Here is a 9,182-nt window from a genome sequence, read left to right as displayed (position 1 = left end):
AGACTATTTAATACCGTATTTTAAACATATATATTTGCCCACGTGGACATAAAAAATAATGCAAAATTATAAATAGTAATGTGTCCATATACCTTTAAAATACACTATTAAATAGTTCAGGGGGTAAAAAATACGGTATTAAATAGTCTAAGGAGGTAATAGGTCCTCATAAAAGTTTAGTATCGCAACAGCAAATCCGACCAAAGTTGGGGTATTTTTCAGACTCTTATCCCTAAAAGAAACTAAGTAATAATTGCACCTAAGAAGTTAGAAAAATAAAATAATAGAGATGAAGGTTGTTTAAAGTTTAGGGCTCTAACTAAAATTTGGCTTTAGGCCTCCCATTATGTTGAACCGCTTCAAGCTCATTGCTCTTTTTCCCTTTTATATGTTCTTCAAAAATAGATGAAGAATCAGTGGCGGAGCTACACTTTTTATGAAGGGTGCGCAAAATTTTTAAAAGCAACTAACAAAAAAATTCAGTGAGTAGGATTTATATCCATCCTACTCAACCTAACGGCAATACTGTCAATATCGTAAATAATTTTTTTCTACTAATTAAACACAAATCGCCTGGGAAAAATTCTCCAATTTGAATTGCTAAAAAATACATAATAAACTATATTAAGTGAAATAATAATTTTACAATAAATGAGTTGAGATTTTACTGAACACATATCAAACATTTAAATAAAAATATAAAAAATATTTTTAATTAAATTTAAAGCTATTTTCAATCTATCGATTTTGTTATTTCTTTATTTTAATGGATGTGTGTTAAATTTCTTTTGTTTTGATAAAAATGTGTGAAAATTCTAATCAAAAGTTTCATCTCCCAATTCACCTATGAAACTATGGAAAAATTAACTCTTTATGAATCTTTTTTTCAAACCTCATAATAACCTACTCAGGTGTAACACCCTGGAATTCAGAAAAGTTAAGTTGGAAAAAAAAAGTGCAGAAAATCTAATGAAGTAGTGGTCTACGAGACTGACCAACGGACCATAAGAAGTTCTATGGGTAAGTTCTATGGGTCGTAGGAAGTGAACTATAGAACCTAAAATTGAGTCGTGAAAATTCAAGTTTCTGAAGTTTAACCTACGAGTATCCAAGACGAGCTATAGGAATTTGGACGGGACGTAGATGACACCCGTACAAGTTATTCAGAGTTAGTGAATTTTTGAACTTGAACTTGAATTCTACGGAAGGGATATACAGATCATATACTGCACGATGGATCGTAGATTGGTTTCATGGGAAGTTGAAAGAATTTTAGGTTTCTGAAGTTGGTTCTACAGTTGACCAGTACGGGCCGTAGGAAGTATCGTAAAAGCCATCAGCAGTTACTCTTAAGGGTATTTGAGTCTTTTTTTCGTACACTTAATACCTATACTATGTCGCTTAAACCCAAGATTTAAAATTTATAACTACCTTTCAACTCATAATTCTACCCAAACCCTTTCATTCTCTTATATCTCCAATTCCCACTCAAGTTCATTCTCTCTCAAGTTTAAGGGAGAAATCTAGGATTTCAAGCTTCAAGTCTCTTTTTTCTCCATTTCTTTTGGGCTTTGTTTATGAAGGTATGTTAGAATTCAGCAATGGATTTCATTCATCTATTGGTCCCAAAAGATCTCCAAGTTTCAATTCAAGTTCACCTAATTTTGATTAGGGTTTATGCAATCTCCATGGGTCTTATTTGATTTTGATTGAATTGTTCAAATTCAATCTTTCTATGTCTGTTTAGATTCAATTACATATTTTTCAATTGATTTTATTTAGACTCATACATTATTCATGATTTTGACTATGAATCTATGAAGATATGAATTTATGAAGGTATGCATATGATTTATGAAATTGTATGCATGATTTATGATTTAAAAGATATTCATGATCTAAGATTGCTTTTAAGATAAGCATCAAAGAAATTGTGAAAGGTTTTCTCACATATTAAAAAATCATGATTTAGTGAAATGTTTTCTCACACATACATGATTCATGATTCAAGGAGCTACTCTATAATGACTTTATGATTTGGATTGGTATGTTGATAATATCCTATCCTAGTGTTATACTTTTATAATTGATTTTGTCTATTCCATTGGGATTTAACTTAACACCGAGAGGACTTGAGGTGGAGGCTCAAATAAAGTAGTCTCTAGTAGCAACCTCTAGTTCTAAACTACATTCCCTCGTATGATTGTCTTAAATGACCTAACTAGTGGATCCACAAATAGCATATGAATGAATGATACAGAGTTCTACCTTGACAAGTAGACTCTCCCTTCTCGGTGTGGGAGTTACACTGAATTCCATGTTATAGCTTGCATGGTCTATTGTCGTTTAAAACTAATATCCCACAAAACGAACTAAAGTTTTTTCAAAGATTTTTATGAAGCTTTCATTATGTTTTAAGATGCATTGACCATGTTCATGACTTATAATTCGTTTAAAGACTTTTACTATGATTTAGCTTGGTCATGCATATCATGTTCTAACATTTTCATATGCTCATGTTTCACGTTTTTATGCATTTACCCATATTTAGTACATGCTATGTACCAATGCATACGTGTGCATACATTGTGTTATGATGTAGGGTTTGATGCTTCTCATCTGCCCACTCGTTGCTAGTTGATTGCTTGACCATGAAGACTTGGTGAGTTCTCATGCTACGAGGACCATGTCACCTTTACTATGCTTTATTTTGTCTTTAGTTTTTGGATGTTGTACGTGGTGTATGAGTTACATCTCAAGCACTTCTTTGATGTATTAGCTTGGGGTCACTTGTGATCCTAGGTCCCGTGTTACGTCTAGGTGTTAGCCTCGGGGCGTGACAGTAGGTATGAACCAAAAAATTTTCATAGTTGTGATAAATTGTTTAACAATTGAGCAGTTGGATAGTTTTTCTTTTAACTTGTTGAATGGATGAAAAAAGCAACAAGGAGATTAAAGTTTTTTTTTGTGAAGATCCAAAGTAGACTTCCAAGGAATTGACGAAGTTCCCTAAAAATTAGGGATGAGATTTGTCACGAAGAAAGAAGATACAACAATGGGTATGATTTGCCTAGTTTTTTTATAGGTCATTCCTTAAGAGACGCAATCTGAAGGGATACAAGAGTTGATGAAGCGAATTTAAAGGTAAAAATAAAATAGGGGTAGAAAACCTAAAAATATGAAGAAAAATATAAAAATAAATTCCTGAACTCTAAGGGTGCCACATAGGCTAGGATCATATATATATATATATATATATATATGATCCTAGCCTATGTGGCACCCTTAGAGTTCAGGAATTTATTTTTATATTTTTCTTCATAACTTACATAAACAACATAATTTTTCGATTAAGGGTGTTTACTTGCACACTCTTAATAGGTTGTAGCTCCGCCACTGTGAAGAATAGTCAAGTCTCCCATTTTCTCCCCCTTTTTGTTGTTGGTTTCTTTGTTTTATTGTTTTTTCCTCATGTAAATGTAATGTTATTGTAGTTTTTGGATCAAAATAGTGGATCCTTCATTTCCTCCAGTTACTTTTGTTTGATATGAAATGTTTTTCATTCTTTTTACTATAGGTCTGGTAAGAAGATAAGTTCCTTGAAAATAAATAAAAAAATTATTTCGAAACAGATGACTATACTCAATCATGGGCTCATGGCTCTACTTTAGATCAACACATATATAAGAAGAACAATGACATAACAAAACACAACTTTTTCCTTTTTTTTGTGGGTCAGTCAATTAGTGATTTTTTGGGTGAAAAAAATCTGGTTTTTAAAAAGATATCAAGTACGTTGGTTATAGTTTTCTCTTCAATAATACTCTCTACTACATGCAAAAAAATACATAATGAGTTGCAAAAACTTATTGTAAAGGTGCTCGGCAAACTCCCTTGAGTTATGTAATGTTAAATTTAATTGGACTTGTGTTTAGATATTTACAAACATACATAATATGCATATGCAAACACTTATAATCAATTAAATAAAATGAATTTGATGTAAGTTTAATGCAATTTCACCTATTGTGACGTATTTCAACAATAGTACGCAAAAAAACTATTTTTCGTTTTGAAATTAAAAATAATAAAATTGAATTAAGTTAAATAAATCAATAAAACTCCATCTCTATAAATCCTCATTTGGAATATCACGTGGATAATAATTAAGTTGAATGCAAAATCTGTGAAATGAATCACCTTTAGAAAGAAGAACAATAATATTAAACACATACTTTTTAAAAAAAAAAAATTATACCTTCAAAACTTAGATTGACGTTAATATTTTTGGAGATAACTTTTAAGATAATTTTGTTTTGAAAAATGTAAGAAGAGAAGTTCAAAAACATGTTTGAATAAGCCACATGTAAAAGTGTTTTTAAAATAAAAAAATATGTGCATCATTTAAAGAATCGTAGATTGGTTTCGTGGGAAGTTGAAGGAATTTTGGGTTTCTGAAGTTGGTTCTACGGTTGACCAATACGGGTCGCATGATGTCTTACGGATCGTAGAAGCCATCCAACAGTAATTCTTAAGAGTATTTAGGTCTTTTCCTATTCATTTAATACCTATATTATGCCCGTTTGACCCAAATTCTAAGACCTATAACTACCTTTCAATATTTAATTCTACCAAAACACTTTCATTCTCTCAAATGCACAATTCTCATCCAAGTTCATCCTCCCCAATTCTTTCTCAAGCTTAAGAAAGAAAGTTAGGGTTTCAAGCTTCAAGTATTCTTTTTCTTCATTGCTTTTGGGCCTTGATTATCAAGGTATGTGGGAATTAACCAATGGATTCCATTCATCCATTGGGTCCCAAAAAATCTCCAAGTTCCAATTCAATTTCACCTAATTTTGATTAGGGTTCATGCGATCTCCATGGGTCTTATTTGATTTTGATTTAATTGTTCAAATTCAATATTCCTATGCATGTTTAGATTCAATCACTTGTTTTTCAATTTATTTTATATAGACGCATGCATTATTTATGATTTTAACTATGAATCTATGAAGATATGAATATGATTTATGAAAGTTTATGCATGATTTATGATTTAAAAGATGTTCATAATCTAAGGTTGTTTTAAGATAAGCATCCAAGAAATTATGATTGATTTTATCACATATTAAGAAATCATGATTTACTGAAAGGTTTTCTCACACATGCATGATTCCTGACTCAAGGAGCTACTCTATGATGACTTTATGATTTGGATTAGTATGGTGATCATTTCCTATCCTAATGCTATGCTTTGATAATTGACTTTGTCTATTCAATTGGGATTTAACTTAGCATCGAGAGAACTTGATGCAGAGACTCAAATAAGGTAGTTTCTAGTAGCAACCTCTGGTTCCAAACTACGTACCCCGTAGGATTGTCTTCAATGACCTAGCTAGTGTATCCATAAATAGCATATGAATGATACAGAGTTCTACCTTGGCAAGTAGACTCTCTCTTTTTGGTGTAAGCGTTACATTAGATTCAGTGTTATAGCTCGCATGGTGTATTGTCAGTTAAAGCTAATTTTCTACAAAATGAACTAAAGTTTCTTTCAAAGAATTTTATGAAGCTTTTATTAGGTTTTAAGATGCATTGACCATGTTCATGACTTATGATTCTTTTAAAGGCTTTTACTATGATTTAGCTTGGTCATGCATATCATGTTCTAACGTTCTCATATGCTCATGTTTTATGTTTTCATGCATTTTTCCATACTTTGTACATTTCATGTACTATGCATACTTGTGCCTACATTGTGTTACAATGTACGCTTCTCCTACTCCCTCTCGTGGCTAGTTGATTGCTTGACCGTGAAGGCTTGGTGAGTCATCATGTTTCGAGGACCATGTCACCTTTACTATGTTTTAATATGTCTTTAGTTTTCAGATGTTGTAAGTGGTGTGTGGATTACGTCCCAACCACTACTTTTGATGTATTATATTGACTTGTCAAGACTATGATTAGGCTTCTGCTTTTATGTCAAACTATTTTATTACATGAGACTTTTTACTTCGATTCTACATTTGTCTATTTCATTTTTTTTATGTGTGTCAAGTGGATTGCATAGGGCCTCTCGGGGTTCTATATGTCATGTCATGTCTTGGGTATACTTTGGATCATGACATTAGGAGAAAATGAAAAAAGTGTAATTACGTATATCTTTTTCTTCTAGTTCTTTTAGTTGAAACTCATTGGGAATATTATTTTATATTTATTACAAATAAATATTCAAATTAAAGTTTCAGTAACTTTAGTATTTTCTTTGTCCCAATTTATGTGACATTATTAAAATTTTGAATCTCAAAATTTTAAATTTTCATCGTGAATTCGGAAATAGAAGCTTAAGTTTTTTTAAAAAAAATTAAATTTATATATTTGAAAACTACATAAAAAAAAATCACAAAAATTGTCAATTAAATATTTCAAAGACATAAAAATCGATTTAAAATTGAGTAGACTCTCAAAATTTCAATGATGCCACATAAATTGAAATGAATAAAATAATTATTAAATAAGTAGTATCTAATGACTCTTAAAAAATAAAGTAAAATATAAATTTGGTCTAAGCGAGTGACCGTGGGAGACAGGTAATTAAAAAATAGTTAAAAAGAAAGGTGAACTAGTGAGATTAGGTGAATCCAAAAAATTTCATTGTAAAGGGGTGTGTGAATTATATGAAAGTGAGTTTGACGAATAAAAAAATAAAATATAACGGAATTCGAACTCTCGACCTCATTAACACTTTTGAAGACTCCTTAGTCCTTCCATTGCGCCAAAGGCTATACCATCATCAAGGGCGTGCAAAACAAATTACATACTAATATATGATAAACTAGAGGTTCAAAAGATAATCCATTTGAAAAATATTGTAAATCAACTATAGATATTCGAGCTGCTAATTATCGCACCCCATTTTCGATAGTGGTTGAAATAGTTCACCACATAAAATGAACATGCCTCTGATTTGAAAATTGTTTAGAGTCGCCTCTTAATTTTAAGGAACAGATTAGGAAAATAATTCTTTTTAAAAAAAATGTAAATGTAAACTATATTTTGATTTGTGAAACCAGTGAGATTCTAGGTAAGGATTTTTGCTACTCGAGGGGGAGGTGTTAAGCACCTGTCAGAGCCTATCCGAAGATAGTCATGAAACTCAGTTTTGGAAAAGTAATTGAGGATATTTTATTCATTTATTTGCTTTAGAAAATGATGATAAGAAAGACTTCCATTTATTTGAGAAAGACGGTAAAAATACAAGGCACACCATATATACGCATATAACATGTATGAAACAAATTTAATAGTAATATATTTATCATACGATAAAATAAATAAGTAAATAAACAAATATATTTGAAATGTATGAAAATTTCATATATTAGAAAATATAGATGTGTGTTTTAAAGTCAAATGAGATGAATGAGCTTATATAAATTTATCGTATATAATGTTGACTTTAAAGAGTATGATAATTTATTATTCTATTTACATATATAGAATTAAGATATAAAAAGAGATAAGATAATAGATGAGCTGTAAATATATAACAATATATATGTTGCATAGTAAATATAAGTTGAGCAAAAATTCAATAGAAATGGAGCTTCAAAAATATGTAAATACTAGTTAGATAAAAATCATGAAGCTGGAGAGTTAATCAAATTATCTAAAGTTTTTTGCGAAAAAAAACACGCTTCCAGAAGATCCAATTTTCAGTGGAAAGAAATATTTAAGGAGAGGAAGAAAAATATGTTTGCCAATACATAGAGAGATATAAAAGGAAAAAATTTAAAAGACCCATTTTGTCAAAAAAAATAAAAATATATCTGGGATATTTATTACCAATTTGACCAATAGTTATCATCCAAAATTCTATGTTTTCTACTCAAGGTTGGAATAGGAAAACTCAAGGTTGGAATAGGAATTAAAACCTAATTTTACTATTATAAATAGAGTGTTACCGCCTCTCTTATTTTCAGCTATCCTTCCAACAATTTCTTCAATGTCTCATCAAACGCCTTTGCTTAGCCTTAAGAAGACATTCTTTTACAATTTTTTCCCATCAAAAGTTGAAGAAGAAGCTTGCACACTTAACAACACTCCACATGTAGTGACTCGAGAACTAATTGAGATAAGGGACGTATACCCTCCACCGAAAATCAACTTGGAAAACCCCTGGCAGATCAAGAAAAGGATAACTCGTGATGAGATCGTTTTAGGAAAGCTGGTGATTCCATTTTTTGAGACATTTGAGTACATTCTTCGATACTGGACATTGGATGCAGCTAAAAGTTTGGAGAATGGGTATGATGTGCCTATTGACGTGTGGGATTTAACTAAGGAGATTGTCCCTAAGAAGTATGAAGGTGAAAGTGTTTGCTTAAAGAAGTTGTACAATGATGACTTTTCTCTTTCATGCATCGAATTGTTCAACGACTGCGGATTGGGCGATGGTGATGAAATTGGGCTATATTGGGATCCTAGATCTTCAAGTTTAATGTTCAAAGTACTTTCTCAGATTCGTGCTTAGTGAAAGGTCCAACTGTTTTTGTTACCTCATTAGGATTGATAAGGTAAGGTCTAACCCCTTTGCTTGTGATTTTTTTTTATTTCTAATAAAAGTCTGTTACACACTCTGTCTAGTGGTAAATTTGTCAAAAAAATAAAAATATAATTGTAATAGTTGAAGATTGGAATATTTGCACTATAGAGTATGATGATTCTTCAAATTCTTAATTTAGTTTGTGCAATCCCCTTTTTGTACTTGCGGTTTCATTCCTTTTTGATTTAGATATGCCATTTCACAAGGCACTAATTTATTTCTCCTCTAAGGTTCAAACAAGAATGGATACCTCCCCGATATGTATCTATTGGAAATAGGTAAACCCAGTGATGGGTTAACTCCACTAAATAACTCCCTATAGTAAGTTGCAACTTTATACACCATTGGCTTGATTTTTTGATTATCTCAAAGAAGCTGGATAAGTACTAACTCCAAAACTCTTAGTCCAACTCCTATAAAATATTTCATACTATATTTATTTATACTATAAAATATATCAAATAGAAAATACCTTTTCACATTGAAGGATTGTGACTTTTCTGATGGGTTGTGACTTTTTTTTGTCAATACAACCTATTGACATGCTCAGTCTATGTTATTAGTATTATATTGTTCT

The sequence above is a fragment of the Solanum tuberosum genome, unplaced genomic scaffold (genome assembly GCF_000226075.1).
Source record: "Solanum tuberosum cultivar DM 1-3 516 R44 unplaced genomic scaffold, SolTub_3.0 scf00360, whole genome shotgun sequence".
NCBI lineage: Eukaryota > Viridiplantae > Streptophyta > Magnoliopsida > Solanales > Solanaceae > Solanum > Solanum tuberosum.
This window is presented reverse-complemented; position numbering follows the sequence as displayed.